Source organism: Periplaneta americana, chromosome 2 (assembly GCF_040183065.1).
Source record: "Periplaneta americana isolate PAMFEO1 chromosome 2, P.americana_PAMFEO1_priV1, whole genome shotgun sequence".
NCBI classification, from domain to species: domain Eukaryota; kingdom Metazoa; phylum Arthropoda; class Insecta; order Blattodea; family Blattidae; genus Periplaneta; species Periplaneta americana.
Window position 1 is genome coordinate 30,101,459 of NC_091118.1, and position 17,456 is coordinate 30,118,914.

At 36.8% G+C, this 17,456-nt stretch overlaps 2 long non-coding RNA genes across 2 annotated transcripts in view; one reads left to right on the plus strand and one right to left on the minus strand.

Annotated features, from left to right (window-relative positions):
* Positions 1–17,456, plus strand: part of LOC138691732 (uncharacterized) — a 209,704-nt gene that overhangs the window by 4,907 nt on the left and 187,341 nt on the right. The gene's annotated exons all lie outside the window — the stretch shown is intronic.
* Positions 5,327–16,521, minus strand: LOC138691664 (uncharacterized). The gene is made up of 2 exons (XR_011329935.1): positions 13,790–16,521; positions 5,327–12,370 (listed from the first exon to the last, which is right to left on the minus strand). It is a non-coding gene; the product is annotated as an uncharacterized lncRNA (long non-coding RNA).

The window sequence follows — 17,456 nt, forward strand, 5'->3', positions numbered from 1 at the left end:
GGAAACCACGAACGGTAGCCACTTCAGCAGTATATATATATATATATATATATATATATATATATATATATATATATATATATCGGATAAAATGCATGCATCTTTAATAATTCACTTCGACGCGTATATTACTAGCGAAACATAATGATTTCCGATCCTATATTTATTACTGGAACTTTCGTTTGACAAAGTCTTTGAAATGGATAATTAGTTTACATTGGAATTTGTCTTTTGGGTCATCCACCGGGTTCTGAAACCCAAAAGCCTAAAAACTCGTATACTTAGTTTACATTTTAAACAATAAGAAATTCGACTCGTTACCAAGTAGTGGCCTATTTATTACATCTGATCATTAGCTCGATGTGGAGTGTTGCCGAGTCCGGTCCTTTTAATTTCATTAACGCAGTGCTATCATTCACAACCTCAACGATACTAAGTCAAAGATATCAGAGGCATGTCGCTAGAGTATTATAAATTAGTGAGAGATTATACGAATACTATAAAACAATAAAGTAGCTCCAACAGTGTCTACAGTATTTTTTACAATTTTAATTCACACTTAGCTGAAAAATGTATTAAAATATCATATAACTTAGGCTTACAATTAAAACCAAATTAAAAGGACCTGGAATGCACAATAGTCATTTCTTACAAGACGGAACGGAAAGGCTCCTGAAATTCATAAAACAGGATGCCGTTCTGGTCTAGTCCATTTCGAGTAAGGAATTCCTGAAATTTCACTCTGAATGTAACGCTCAACACAATAATTATAAAACATGTACAATATAACATATGGTGTGAAATGTATAATATTATACCGAAAATTTAATAAGAATTCTGCAATGTTAAAATATGTAAAATTATATAGTATGTGTCAAATATGTAATATTATACGAAATATTAAAAAAATAATAATAATAACATAAAACACATAAACTAAAATTTGTGAAAACATTCCTACATGGCGTATCCGGTCAACATTTTCCTTTTTCTTCATGCATACATATGTAGCGTTGTCCACACATGTGGAGTAACGGTCAGCGCGTCTGGCCGCGAAACCAGGTGGCCAGGGTTCGAATCCCGCTCGGGGCAAGTTATTTGGTTGAGGTTTTTCCGGGGTTTTCCCTCAACCCAATACGAGCAAATCCTGGGTAACTTTCGGTGCTGGACCCCGGACTCATTTCACCGGCATTATCACCTTCATTTCATTCAGACGCTAAATAACCTAGATGTTGATACAGCGTCATAAAATAACCCAATAAAAAATATGTAGCGTTAAAATAAATACGCAATTAAATAAAATCTGGGCTCTAGTGTTCACTTCTAAATCTGAGAGACTGTCATTTCAATCAAGAGGAGCAGAAGTCATGAGCTAAATGTGGGTTTCTCGCACATTATGCATGAAAGTTGATAGGTCTGTAATTTAACCACAAATGACAACAAACTGGTAGCAGCGACCTGCTTCCAAGGTGCGAATTAAGATTTATGATGAGGGGGGGGATAAAAACCTAGATAGAGAATACCATACATAATAGTACATTATGCAACGAGTCTATAATGATAATAATTAAGACGCGAGTATGTTTATGAAACGAGCGCAAGCGACCATATTTCTAACTTGAAACTATTCAGAAGTATTCATTTTATTCGCATCTGACTGAAGAGCGGAAGTGACCTTGTGCATAGCTCGTAAATTGTAAGATGTGCGCAGACGCGAAAGTATTGATTTTTTCCGAGGAACAATAATGTCATTGACGTTGATATAATCTAGAGAATAACATGAACTAATTTTGATATAACTTGGAAATTGATTTAGAATTGAAAAACGAGATGACAAATTGAATTTAATTGAATATTATTTACAATTAACGCTAATATTATTATAGTAACAGAACATAACCTTCTGCGACAGTATTGGATTTCCAGCCTCCGTGACGTTTCCCTCGTTGTCTTTCGATTGCATATCCGAGAATAATCGAAAACCTGAACTTTAATGAATAGGTGTACTTTAATGACATGCATTAAAGGACAGCTACCAGGTGTATAATTACTACATTTCGGCATGGTTGAGCACAAAATTATCATCATAATCATTCGATACGGCTAAACGCTTGGTCGCACTGAGTTGCTTGTCTTGAGTCTTGATTATAATAATAATTATATCCATGAGCAGACTTAAGATAAGATGTCTGATTCCTAAGTTATTGATTGTTGTCAGCTTGCAGGTGATGATAACACTTAATATTATTTTACTTGCTTACTTTATACTGTACTTTATAAAGTATACTTGTATTAAAACAATTATATTTTGTGAGGGGGGGATAGAAGTTATCCCTGGCAGAGCTGTTAAAGTGAATTTATGAGAAGGGGATAACTTCTCAACGGGGAGGGGGAAATTCCCCCCCCCCATTCCCCCCGTTAATTCGCACTCTGCCTGCTTCCAATACGGTGAAGTGACCGGACATCCTGTTTTTAGAAATTCCATCTCGGTGTACCAAAAATTCTTATATCTGTTAGTCTCAAAATGCAATGGTATTGAAATGTATACAGATCTCATTACAAACGTTTCTGGCAATTGCAACATTGATGACAAAGGCATATTCGGTAAATTTGTGTGAAGTAATTTACTAGTATCAACAGAGTCAGTGGAACAATAATCTGAAGCACATTAGCCCATGAAGGACCATGACCGACCAGCAGTCTGCTGGCCTCACGTCCACATGCCGAAGCAGAGGTGAACGATCATCCAACCAGAATGGAGGTATTGTGTGGTTAGCACGATGATCCCTCCAGCTGTTATAGCTGGCTTTCGCAACTGATTTCACTGTCTAACATAGCTCCCCAAGTGCATCACAATACTGGGTGGGCACCAGTCCCATACACTGGCAGAAATTTCATGAGAATATTTCTTCCCCCGTAAGGACTCGAACCAGCACGTATTCCATAATGTGACTCCTACACAGGATGCCTTACACCACAATGTGGGACTACTCAGTGGAATAGAAAGAAGAAAATTCATATGAGATGAGTAGAAAAGTTCCAGCATTTATTTTTTCAACAATTTGTCATTCAGAAACATTGGTTGAATGTTAGAATTTGGCTTACCCCTGTCTGGCACCATTGCTACTATAGAAAGACTTTTTACCAGAATATGAACATCAGAGGATACACAATAGAAGGTTGCTAATTACCGAAGTTAATTTCAAATACTGTTTCCTTGAATTTTTTATGGAAGATTTGAAACTTCTCATGGGAATTCATTAACCACAAAAATATGACGAATTTTGTGTTATGTAACTTTGGACTGTTTTTGTGATTTTGTTATATAAATCTCAACAGTTGATATCTACATTACGTTTACATTACTTCAATATTAAAGAATTAAATTTCTACTTGCGGTACAGATTGCTGTTACCACTAGGAGGAGATTTCTACGAAGCTGTAGTACTAGTTTTGAGCTTCAGATATTCTAGTCACATTAGATACAGCTACACAATACATGCCTATTAATCAAACAGATGGATATCACAATAAACACTGTGTAACAACTATAAATATATTCTCTGACCAACCCAAATTTCGGGATTATTCGTTAAAACAATTATGTAATAATTAATATTTTACATAACAATCCTGTTGTTAATATATTTTGTCACGCTTGCTCTACATATAAATGTTATGCTTTTTTTATTTCTCATGATCAAAAGGTTATTTTACATATAAAAAACAGTCTTATTTTACATATAAAAAAACAGTCTTAAGCAAGTTGCAGAGGAAGTCGGTTCGCTTTGTGCAAGTCAGGAGATAGTAACGTGTAGTAGAGGCGTTGACCTGTGTAAACCGGTGAATAAGTGTGCGTAATAGTGAAATGGAGAAGAGTGCAGGAAACAAGACCTAATGGAAATGAAGGAGAGCATGGCAGAGCTAAGGAAGAAGATGGAAGAAATTCAACTGGAAAACGAAATTATGAAAAGCAAATGGGATCAATTTGAAGAGGAAAAGAGGAGAAAAAAACTTGTTATTTTTCGGTATAGAAGAAAAAGAAAGAGAACAGAGTATCGATACATATGAGAAGATATTAGGAGTGTGTTGGGAGTGTTTTGGTGTGGACATGAGCGATGGACAAGTACAGGAAGCATTTAGAGTAGGAAAAAAGCAAATACAAAATTCAGAACAAGCTAGGACAATATCAGTAAAATTTAAGAATGTGGTTACGGAGAGGATTATGAAGAATAGAAGAATGCTAGGGAACACAACAATCAGAATAAATGACGACTGGAGCTACGAAGTGAGAAGCAGAAGAAGAGTTCTAATCCCGTTTCTTAAAGCAGCACGTAATAATGGACAATTAGCGAAACTCATCAAGGACAAAATTAAGATAAACAATTTGGTTTTTAGTGTAGAGGAGTGCTTAGTAACATTAAAGGAACCGATCGTAGGCTCAGAAGAAAAGGAAAGGAACAGAAAAATGTTGAAAGAAAAAATCAAGAATATCGCAGCTAAAGGCGAGGTTAGTGACACAAGTATGGTGAGTGTACACGAGAAAAATGCAAACGTGTCAAACTCAGTGACGATTTCCAGAAAGCAGTTAGTGACGTAAACTGATGAAGAAACAGGAGTGACGCGAACTGGCATTCCACAAGCTCAGCAGAACAAGACCTCAATGCAAGCGAATGGAAATAGTGGACATCAGATGGGAGCAATTCAGAAGCGGGTGAAGGAACTAAGATCTAAATCGAGGCTGGCGAGAAGCAGAGTAATGCAAGTAGGAGATAGTTCAGGGAGCAGTGATGAAGGAAGAGGGGAAAACAAGGTGAAAAAACAGTATGACTTAAGGAAATGGTGTGGAGGGGAAATAAATCGTGAGAGAAGAAAACTAAGATCTAAAAAGTAGCAATGTGGAAAAGTGAGTAGTGAAAAGTGCAAATAATTAGAGATGTAGAGTGAGGGGAAATGTGTCATACAGGACGGGGTTATAGTATTTTTGGTATAATGATGAGTTAGGAGTAAAATAGGGGAAGAATTGATGACAGACAAAAAAAAAAGTGGACGAATTGCAATAAGAAATTTTAACAAAGTAATGTCCTAATTGACTTGTACGAGAGGCGTGTAAAACGGTGAGATGGCACTGTATGCTAATATTGTGAAGTGCCGCCTCACCGAAAGGTATATTGCTTAAAGACAAATATATACATTCATTCATTCATATAAAAAAACAGAGGCCAATGTAACTTATCTTTCATTTTATAATTAACTGATTGAGATTCTCGTACAACAATCCTGAAATAAATAGGAAATGTAACACAACCCAATTATATCCACGACATTTTATCGAATTACTCATTTATTAATCATATTTAATAGGCAACTTTACAATATAGAAATACTGAAGTAATTCTTCTCTGGTAATAATGTTTATAACCACAGTGCAAGTGATATTTTGGTGGCTAGTGTTTACAAACAGTAGGCCTACAATTAGCTTAAAACAGCTCATACTGCAATACAGTTCAGTATGTTTTAAAAATGAGTTTCTGAAAGTAAATCTCGCATTTCGGCAAGTTTCTAACACTCAAAATTAAACCGAAATGCGTTCGAAAAAATGTTTGCTTACATATATTAGATCATTATGGGCGACTCCTTTGATGACATTTAGCATGTGTATAAGTCAGTAGGGTGTCAATTTTGTATCACAGCATTTGTGACTCGTCAATAATAGCTACAAACCAATTCACCTTTCTTTTTTCAAATAATTATGTTGTGTGCGTAGTACCTATCATAAAATTAGCAGGTAGTTAATTTATCTACAGCAAGCTTCGAATTTGGGGGGAAAATAAGTTATACAGAGTGTCTCAAGGATAGACTGACAAATTGTGACAGTAACCACAGTAAATAAATATTCCAGTGAAAACTCCACAGTCCCATTTTAAATATTATTATTCTGAAAATTTTAATGCCTAGTTCCAATAATGAAAGTTAGACAATCTCTGAAAGGGTTAAAGAAAAGAATGGGTATGTGTTATTTATAGGAAAGATATTCCTGATGTTTTGTTTCTTTTTGCTAAAATGATCTCCACTCTTTAATACCTATATAAATTTATACAAACTCGACCTAACGCAAAATGATTAGGCAGTGCATGGAGAACTGTTCTCTGATATTGTTTTGGATTTCCCAGGATTGTTCTGGATTTTAATGGCGTGTCCTGTGTCATGGACTAGATTATTTTATAATTACTTATTAATGTTTTTAAGATCCTGTCTGACCTATGTTTAATGTCATTGCCACCTGATGCCTCGTATCAGGCTCTACTGAAATAAAAGCGATAGTACTATACAACAGTAGCGGCCCGCGGTTACAAAGATTGGCAGTTCTGCATGAAAAATAGTGTATTTAGCAAACGCATGCTGTTTATTGCATCTAAATCGGATGACGCGTGTAATTACAGCCCCTTCTCGAAGATGACTGTGCACCCGAAATTGTACTCCAACCATCCGTGCGCTACACCTCTCCCACCTGGTACAACTAGTCACGTAGTGGAGATGTGCCCCACATGCTTCTCTAGTTTTTTAAAGTCAAATTAACTAAATCCTTCACTCCGGTGTTTGTCCATGTATTTTCTCCTCTAAACAGAATACAGAAAGCGTTTTCATGAGCGCAGCAAAAATACCAATCGTTTCCATTACACATTTCGGTATTAAAATGACTAGTAGGCTACATGATTTCCTCGACTTTTTTCAGAAATTTCAATATTTAAATTTTGTATAGGACGTCCTAATTTTTTTAAGTTAACATGCAATTTCTCTTTTAATTTCGAAAAGGGTTGGTTGATTAGATTTTCATTTCACTCATTTTTAATATAAAATATTTCCTTAGACACACTGACTAATCACATCACACCACCCACAGTACTATAACACACTGGAACTGTAATGATATACAGTAGTCCAGAAGCCTAGAACGCAGGTCATAAAGAGATGAGGGTGTTGACGGTTCTTTTGTATATTCGGAGAGAGCTGCTTCGGTTGCAGCTCCAATGCAGTCTTTATGGGACGGTGAAGAAAACCAGTTTTCTGCTGCCCACTACCCTATGTTAAGCTTTAGGAACTGCCGATCACAGATCAGAAAAGTACACTACAGCTAAAATTCTCGAGCAGTTCAAGGTTCCTACAGACATTAAAATCTCGAATCGAAAGAGAATGAATTGGAAAAATAAATGAACAATAAACGAGATTACATAAAAGCACGTTTTTTTCATTTTTAATTTTTTTCAGGTCCATTTAAATGGCGGTTCTGCAGCTCTGCAGTTCTCATTGTAGAGCCGCCCCCGCTATACAATTATAGTATGTATTAGGTATTATACAGAATTTTTATTCTTTACTCTTTTTGGAAGTTGATTTATTATTGATAGAGTTTGAACACTGTGTTATCGCCTATTATTTCGGTATAGATCAGGCTGCAATATAGCATTATTTTTCCAGACTTTATCAATGATTCAAACGAAATTTCATAATGTAGCAAAAATTTAATAAAAGTAGAAGTTTAGGCTCTATATAAATATATATTATTATGATGTACCGAAGTACATCACTCATCTTTCATATGATAACGCAGAATTTCTGCAAGGAAATATCATAATTATGAGGCGTGTTCTTAAAGTAAGTTCCAAAAGGGTGTAGAAAGTAAACGGGACAATATTTACAAACCATTTTTGTAGCATTGTATTCCCCACACTTCAATTACTTCTCACCATAATCTCCACCATTACTGAGGCATTTATCGAGTCGTGGCACAAGTCTTTCTATCCCCTCATTGTAGAATTCACCCGCCTGCGAACCACTCCGCAACATTCGTGGAAAATTCAAGGAAAGCGAAGAAATTGTGAACCTCCTGTCCTCATGAATTTTTTCATCGACAGCACGCACCAAATCGTCATTGATCAAAGATGGCCGACCGGTATGCTGCTCGTCATGCACAGAGATGCGGCCCTCGTTGAACTTTCTAACCCATCTCCTGACCATTCCATCACTAATGGCATCATCACCATACACCTCACGAAGTTGATGATGAATGTCAGCTGGTTTGATGTTTCTCGCATTCAAAAAACGGATAATAGACCGCATCTCACAGTTGGTGGAGTGTTCGATCACTTTAAACATTTCAACTGATCGCAACTAACCACACACACAGACTGAAGCTCTGAAACTGCATGCACAGCTTGCCTGAGGACTGAAGAAGAAAACACGTATGCGCAAAATAACGATTGGAGCGATGTGACAGCTATAATTGAAAATGGAACTTACTTTAAGAACACGCCTCGTATGTTCTTCGGTACTTCATAATAATATATGATATGCGAAAAATAATCACTTTGTGATTTAAGACGGCGCTTACTCCATTGGGTCCTGGTCACTTAGTCATTCATAACGAGTGCACCTCTGCACATGTATGCCATTGTCCTATATATATATATATATGACGCAGTGCATGAGGGTAGGCCACTAGAGGTGGAACTTAAACTGAGAGGATTCAATCCAACATCTGGATGGGAATCCAGTGTGGCTTAGTGGATAGAGCATCAGCACGTAGAGCTGAAAACCCGGGTTCAAATCCCGGTGGAGAGAATTTTTCTGTGTTCCACTCATCTTTCATCTATATAATTAGTTAAAATACATAAAATCAGTTGTACTGCAAATTTAATTACTAATTTAAATGTTTAGTGACATTAAGGTACGCAATATTATCATCTGTCCTGCATACTTGATGGGAGCATCTGGCAACCCTGGCGGCAAGTTAAAAGTTGAACAGTTCAATATCAGGTAGTAAACAAATGAAGAGTACAGGGGAAAAACAAAGTCACAATTCTAATGAGGATGATGTCATTTTGCAATAATATACTAAATTACCCTAGATGATGACATCACCCTTAAAAGAATTGCGACTAATTGTTTTTTCCATGTACTCTCAAATGTCCAATACATAATATGATGTACATCAACACACTGCCTAATCACTACAACATCCGATTTTCTCGAACAATTTTTTCGCGAATTTCTGCTAACAAAGTTAAAATGTTTACAGAAATGAACGACACTCGTTCTGTAGTAATGTTTTACGACCGAAAAAACTACCGGAGTAGCTCAGTCGGCTAAGGCACTTGCCTGTCGATCAGGACTTGTGCTTGGGCGCGGTTTCAATCCCCGCTTGGGCTGATTACCTGGTTGGGTTTTTTCCGAGGTTTTTCCCAACTATAATGTGAATGCAAAGTAATCTATGGCGAATCCTCGGCCTCATCTCGCCACATATCATCTATCATCAATCGCATCGACGCTAAATAACCTACTAGTTGATACAGCGTTGTTAAATAACCAAGTAAAATAAAAGACCGAAACTTGTGGCGAATTTTGCTAGTTTTCTCCTCTTCTACGAATTTGGCAATGTTTTGCATTAAGCACGATTTTTTTTTACGAATGTTGGTGAATTGTATATTAATCAGTCACGGAATTTTTTTTTTTTCCTTTCTTTATTTAGACATTTAAACATTAAAGCAAAACTAAATTAATGGCTCTGTCTTTGATGCTTTATTATGTGGAAAGTATCGGTACTCAGCTGTGAAAAATGAAAATCTGTCTCATGTATGTGCAATGCTTAGGTTCATTACACATTAACACAATAAGAAGATACGTGTAATACTATATTACAATACAACATTGGAAAGTACTTTTTACAAAATCGAGAAAAAGTTTGAAAAACGAGCAGAGTGAGTTTTCAAATTTCCAAGATTTTGTAATGCACTTCGCAAACATGTATTGTACAACATTTTTTGCACAATCATATTTTTGAAATTGCAAATACAATATACTAGTGGCTTGTGCAGCAAATGCTGCTGCAAACTAAGTTCGTTAGATGTTCAAATAAAAATTTTTCAGATTTATTTTCAATGAAGAATACTTGTCTTTTTAATAGTTATTTGCTTCCATAATAATGAAACATACTCCCTCTGAATGGATTTTTTAGGCCAAATACTTTTTCTTGAACCTATCCAACTTCAGTTTTTGAGTTTCAACGCAAAAACGCAAGTATCAATGTCAGGAAGAAAGCAGTAGCTATTTCAGGTCATTGTGGATTGTAGGCAAAAGTTAAAAAAAGTCAGGTTTGCTAAGCTTTCGAACAATAGCAATTTCTTATAGCTGCTGCATGTAGAACTTGAAATGTAGAGCCTAAAATCATTTTATCCTACTAAGAGATCTTGCTGAAATGATCTAGAGACTACAAAATTTTCTAGGCCTCTTATTTTGATCTTTCCTTAGGAACTGTCATTTTTGCGCTCTGTCGAGTCAAGACTGAAGACAATGACACATATCAATATCTACACTACACCGCCATTAAGTATATGAAAAAGACCCAACCCCACTGGGCTAATAAGTATAAAAATATTTGATTTTTAATAACAATATTATTATCTTACTTAAGTTTTGTAGTTATATATAGCAGCCACTCAGTAAATTATAGAAATGAAGATCTAAATTAAGATATTCTCTACATTTACTTACATAACCTCAAAACGTTTCACTTTCATGTCATCAATATTATGTACAATTAATGAAAAATAGATGCATCATGATATTAACTATAATAACATTTAATTTCTAATGAAAATAATGTCAACAAACCACCTCAAGTTTCGTAGATTTGAATATCCAATACACAGCTGTACTCAGAAAATTGTTATACACTGCAGAATCAGTTTTTAATAACAAATTGAATTGAGCTCTAAATATGTCGGCAATCCTGCAGGTCATGGCCTTCGTGTAATAGCCTATTGTTTATTGTAGTTTGTGTTTTGTTCTGAAATTCAATCAAGTCGGCCGTGATTCGACAAAATTAGTTCTCAAAACTGACAACAGATGGATTTTGGAAAATAGGAAAATTGTGTAGGAAAATTGACATTTCACTGAAAACTACCACTTTTCCGAAAAACTTTGGGTTCCAAGCTTCAAAATGAGGGGCCATTTATTAAAATCCGTTCAGCCGTTTTCCCGTAATTTCCATTACCAGTTCAAAGATATATATAGATTTTGCATTGAAAATTAAGAGCAATATTATTCCAAAGCCTTCGCAAAACTATACTGTAATGGTAACTAAGTAACAATAAGTGCACTGTAATTTCAGTACAGTTTTATGTTATGAAGAATGGTTTACCTGGCAACAAGTGTCTGCATAGGAATTCTAACTTTCAAGGCCTAACAACAAACAATAGCTGTAAATATAACAAATGAAACACGATCGTGCAAAAAAAAAAAATATTTACCACATTTTCAGCAAGAGTACAAAAGGAAGTTTAAGGAACAACGTACACTATTTTGATAATTTGGTAGAGAAGCAGCCTGTCATAGTGTGCAAATGAACACAGATCTAATGTTATTTATATTCAACATGACTCTTTTCTTCATCTAGAATGTAAGATTGAAACCTTTTGCTTTTGTGTTTTTTTTAATTAAAGAACATTCCAGAAAATACCTTATTAATATCGGTTTGCCCATGAAAGTTGGCATTTTCTCGCCAGCGGAAATTCTCTTTGGGTTAAATTTGGATGGAGTCCTTGCTTATGACAAAATCAAATTATTGAAGTTCTACTGAATGCGATGATCAATGAAGTGATTCCCTTGTTTAAATTCAAACTCTTTCTTCATGATTTACATATTTAAATAGATATTTTTTTACGATTTACATACATGAATGAATAACGACTTTTCCACGAATTACAGTAGTTTTACTTACTGACTTTGATATATTTTATTCACTATTTTACAGTGTCCCTACTAATCACAAATCATGGTTATTTGATCTCAAATATTGAAAACTTTTGCTTTTGTGTGTGTTTTTTTTTTAACTGAAGAACATTCCAGAAAATGTTGTTGGTTTAGTTCTGAGACATCCTGTATAATCAGGGCTAATTGCCGCCATTGCACCCTGCCACTTGGGTCCCATGCATCCCTTGCACTTGTGCTTAAGACACATCTGGACATGCAATTTACAACTCTAACATAGCCACTACTTCTGAGTGCTTGTTAAGACGTTCCAGCAGCAGCTAGCACACTTTACGGTGACTCTCCTTCCTGCAGCCACATGCAGCAGAGTCCAACCAGACGGTGATGCTTTCAGTCGAACATGCCCCAGCTACCAGTAGAGTGCTGTTCACTTCCTGGAGGCCTCCTCGTACTGCCATGTAAAAAGGCCAGGATCTGTAGCGTTCACACAGTGCTGTCTGCATTTATGAGGACCTACACCTTGTCCATGTCCCCCTGCTCCATTCCAGTATCCTATAGGTGCAGACTTTTTATTCACAGCCTTATGACATTACTATTCCGTCCCCTGTAACACAAACAAAACATTCTACAGTAATCCTCTGTTAGTCACAGCTGTGGAGTAACGGTTAGTATGTCTGACTGTGAAACGAGTGGGCCCAGGTTCAAATCCTGGCTAGGATTTTTCTTCCGAGGTTTTCCCTCAACCAACTGAAGCAGAACTGCTGGGAACTTTCGGCAATGAACCTTGGACTCATTTTGCTATTCATTCACATATCATTGTCATCATTAGAGGTGGATGTTGATAACCTGCAAATAGCTGAAAAATAACCAAAAAATGCCCCTAGAATTACATTAAAATGGCGTAAAAGTGTTTAAAAATAAATTAAAGACTGGGAACTGTATATAGACATATATTAAACACAAAAGAGCGGATAGTTTTTAAAATAAATCAAAATTACTCTCTTATTTGGATTTTAGTTAGGCTACTTGCTTATATTCTAGACTCGTTTTAAAAACACAACATAAATAATAAAGAATGATTTTTATACGTAGTCCAACAGATGATAGATAAAAAGATTTATATTGGCAAATTTTGAAAATATTTTTTTTCTGTAGTGATTATGTACATGTAAATTTACAATTTTTATATTTCCATTTCGTACAATATTCTCGTGACGAGAATATTGTACGAAATGCAAATATAAAAATTGTAAATTTATCCTCTGAAGAAGTGGAAAAATTCAAATATCTGGGAGCAACAGTAACAAATATAAATGATACTCGGGAGGAAATTAAATACAGAATAAATATGGGAAATCCCTGTTATTATTTGGTTGAGAAGCTTTCATCATTCAGTCTGCTGTCAAAAAATCTGAAAGTGAAAATTTATAAAACAGTTACATTATGGTTGTGAAACTGGGACTCTCACTTTGAGAGAGGAACATAGGTTAAGGGTGTTTGAGAATAAGATGCCTAGGAAAATATTTGGGGCTAAGAGGAAGTTACACAACACAGAACTGCATGCAGCGTATACATCTGACATAATTAGGAACATTAAATCCAGACGTTTGAGATGGGTACGGCATGTAGCACGTATGGGTGAATCCAGAAATGCATATAGAGTGTTAGCTGGGAGGCCAGAGGGGAAAAAGACCTTTGGGGAGGCCAAGACGTAGGTAGGAGGATAATATTAAAATGGATTTGAGGGAGGTGGGGTATGATGATAGCGACTGGATTAATCTTGCTCAGGATAGGGACCAATGGCGGGCTTATGTGAGGGTGGCAATGAACCTCTGGATTCCTTAAAAGCCAGTAAGTAACGACAGGTAGCCAGACATCTATGATAGCCTCGGAATCTATGAGTGATAGGCCTAAGTCGGAGATAGCCCATAGATCAATGTCAGACAGGCCGAGGACTGTGACACAGCTACACTGTTTGTAACAAGGTTAGAAGATTTGATCACGGAAAAATTATGCATTGTACCTGCAATAGTATTCGTGAATGGATGTCTGGAATTCTCAATCTTTAGGTGGGCACTGCTGAGCAGCTCTCTTGAAAAATTCACATAACAGACGAGATCTAGGGAAGTTAGTCTTAAATATGTACTCCGCAAAATATCCCTCGAAGTCTCGCTTCTTACGTCCGAAGGCTGGAATAGAGTCTTTGAGAGATAACCACTTTCTTCTAATATTCTGCGTATGCACAATCAAGTGTTCGCCACCCTGCCATCTCGAATTTTCTATGTGGATTTCGCCCTTCTCCGCCGTATCGAAAAACTCCACAGAGTGTTTCACATTAAGATGAAGAAAACTTTTTTTTCCCAGGGATTTAGAAGCCTTCCAGCAATCGGAGACGATTGTAGTACCTGAGAGAATCCACTGTAAGATTGTGTTTACCAAAGTTTCTACATTTATGTTTTCTACCGGTACCACGAAAAAATTCCTGGCATTACCACGTTCCACTGCACCAAATACCCACTGACCCTCGACAAGTTGTCCGCTGTTGTAATGCCGATGACCGAATTTACTCACATCAATTTCCACAACTGTGCCTGCACCACCTATTTGCCGCCTGTTTTCGTGCACCCAGCCCAAGCAAACTTCGCGACAGTATTTAGACCAGTCTACAACTGTGCGGCCTGTCATTTCTGCCTCTTCACCGAGGATCTTGTGTCTTGGGTTCGGTAATAAACACCATAATGCACAGAATTTCAAAATGTGGTCCAGTGACAATTGCGAATCCCCTAAGAAAGTATTCTTCCTAGCACTTCTTACAAAATTACATCTTTTTTGTCGACGCCCTTTGTAACATGTAAATTCTAGCCGTTGTCTTCCCGTAATTTTCAAATTACACTTCCTACCACACGACGGACAGTTTATACACTCTCTTATTATTCCGTGAGACATGAGGAAATCCTTTTTAGATTCCAATGTGTTCACTGATTTCACAAATGATATCAACGTGTTGTCACATCCAACACACGTCATTTTTCTCGATCCCTGTAGTGTCTAAAATACGGCAATGAATTCTCGAGCAGATCGTATGCAACATATACTCGCAGGTTTCTTAGTACATTAAGATTTCAATGAAAACATGAGTTGAAAGCACACATCGTACACAAAGCGATCAAAAACTGCAAATAAATAAATGCTGAGCGCGTCCATATTGAATTGCAAAACACATCACAAGGCAGACAACACACTCGACCTCCTCGAGCCGTAGCTCTACAGAGGCAAAGAGATTCGCAAGCACAGACAATACACTCAGCCACAAAGCGTTTTATCCTCTCAGAAGCATTAATAGAAAACTTGCTATGATCCGGGACGTATAGATAGTTGATAGCCGTCCCAACCAGGGTTTAATAATCGGCCTCCTAATCAATAAATGAATATTTATATTTAATTCATGTTTTCTTTAATAGAAACCCTAGTTAGCTAGGCTATCACTGATAAATTTATTGGAAATGCAACAAACAATTTAGGCTACAAGACAAATTACATTTTATAAAGAATATAAGTGATGATTAATTATGCTAATGCGTCTGCGAATTCTGTGATCAGCTCTGCGAAAGATATCACATAATAAAATGCAAGAACAGAATCAAGCCAATTAGCGAATACAGCAAAGAATAATAACAAATCAACTCTTGTACACTTGTGCGCATTTCTTCTTATTATTAATTATGCTAATCGATGACTTTAGTGCAGTGGAGGATATCATGTCCAGGGTGCTGTCAGGAACTTTTAATTTTCGGAAGACTTCTAAGGACTCCCGTGGGATTGTGCCTCTAGCCCCAATCATAATTCCTATAACATCCCATGTCTTGATGTTATATTTGGTCCCCAAATCGCTGCAGCATGGCAGATAAACGCATGACTTATGATGAACTGAATAAGATCATTTGGAGACGCAGAGTCAAGCACCAAGAACAATAAAAATTCTGCGACACATCAGGGCAATGGCATAGCTAGGAATTTAAAATGGAGGCGAGGGCTGAAGTTTTGTGTAATTTGCCAAGTCTGCTCATAATTACACACAACACGACGCTAAATAAGCTAGTAGTTGATACAGCGTTGTTAAATAAATAAAGTCCACACTTGTGGAGTAACGGTCAGCGCGTCTGGCTGCGAAACCAGGTGGCCCGGGTTCGAATCCCAGTCGGGGCAAGTTACCAGGTTGAGGTTTTTTCCGGGGGTTTCCCTCAACCCAATACGAGCAAATGCTGGTAACTGTCAGTGCTGGACCCCGGACTCATTTCACCGGCATTATCACCTTCATATCATTCAGACGCTAAATAACCTAGATGTTGATACAGCGTCGTAAAATAACGCAATAAAATAAAATAAACAAGTAAAAAAATTACATACAACATATTTTAAAAAACCGTAATCTTTACTTAATACTATGAAATTTAAAATCCAAACAGACAACGACCCTAAACAGACCTAAATAAATTAATATTATTGTGTTGAGAACGGGAACATCAATTTCTCTTACAAACGTTGGTCAATTTAAAACAACTGCCAGCACAAATGTATACGAGTTGTTATTCTAAATATTGGTTATTGTCGGTAGAAACAGCCCAAGAATATTTTCTCTCTCAGCGTTGCGAGTGAATTGTTTCATCATGCTTTAAATCTAATACAAATCATAAAATATTTCTTGAAAAATGGAAAGGGGGGTTTCAGATAAGTAATCCCTCACCGCCTACACCACTATATCAGGGATAGCGAGTCCGTAGAATACGTCACCCAGTTTCGGAAATGAAACTACAGTTGTGTTGGTTTTAATGTTTTTTTTTTTTTTTTCGGTTTACAAATGCAGAATATGGGTCTATGATGCCCACTGCTTTGGATTAATGGTTAGGACGTCTGACCGTGGATCGAGCGGGCTCGTTGGGGTTTTTTCCGGAGTTTTCCCTCAACCAACTGAGGCAGAATTGCTGGATAACTTTCGACGTTGGACCTCAGACTCATTTCAACATCATTAATTCACATATCATCATCCATACTATACCCCGGTTAAATTCACAGTGTGGCGTGCTGTATTTGTACAAGAGCACAGCGTTCAGTTACCCAATCATTCATAGAATAGGAGTTTACTGTAAACACAATAAGTCTCGGACTCCCTCCCTTCTCAGTATAAGAGAAAAAAAATGGGTCTATGATAAGAAAAGAAATTAAGGTATACATTGACTCTTAGGATAAAAATCCACATTTTTTTCTTTAATGTCTTTCAAACTTTGGTGACATGATTCTTGGGATATTACGATGTACCGAACTGAGAGAATTCGATCCGACATTGGGATGGGAATCCGGTGTGGCTTAGTTGATAGAGCGTCAGCACGCAGAGCTGAAAACCCGGGTTCAAATCCCGGTGCCAGAGAGAGTTTTTCTCTGTTCCACTCTTCCATCATCATATGATAACGCAGAATTTATGCACTGAAATATCATATGTACTCCGGTACATCGTAATATATGATATGCGAAAAATAATCACTTAGTGATTTAAGATGGCACTTATTCCGTCGGATCCCGGCCACTTGGTCACTCATAACAAGTGCACCTCTGCACATGTGTGGACAATTATGCCAACTGTCATACATCTATGACGCAGTGCATGAGGGTAGGCCACTAGAGGGAACCCAAGA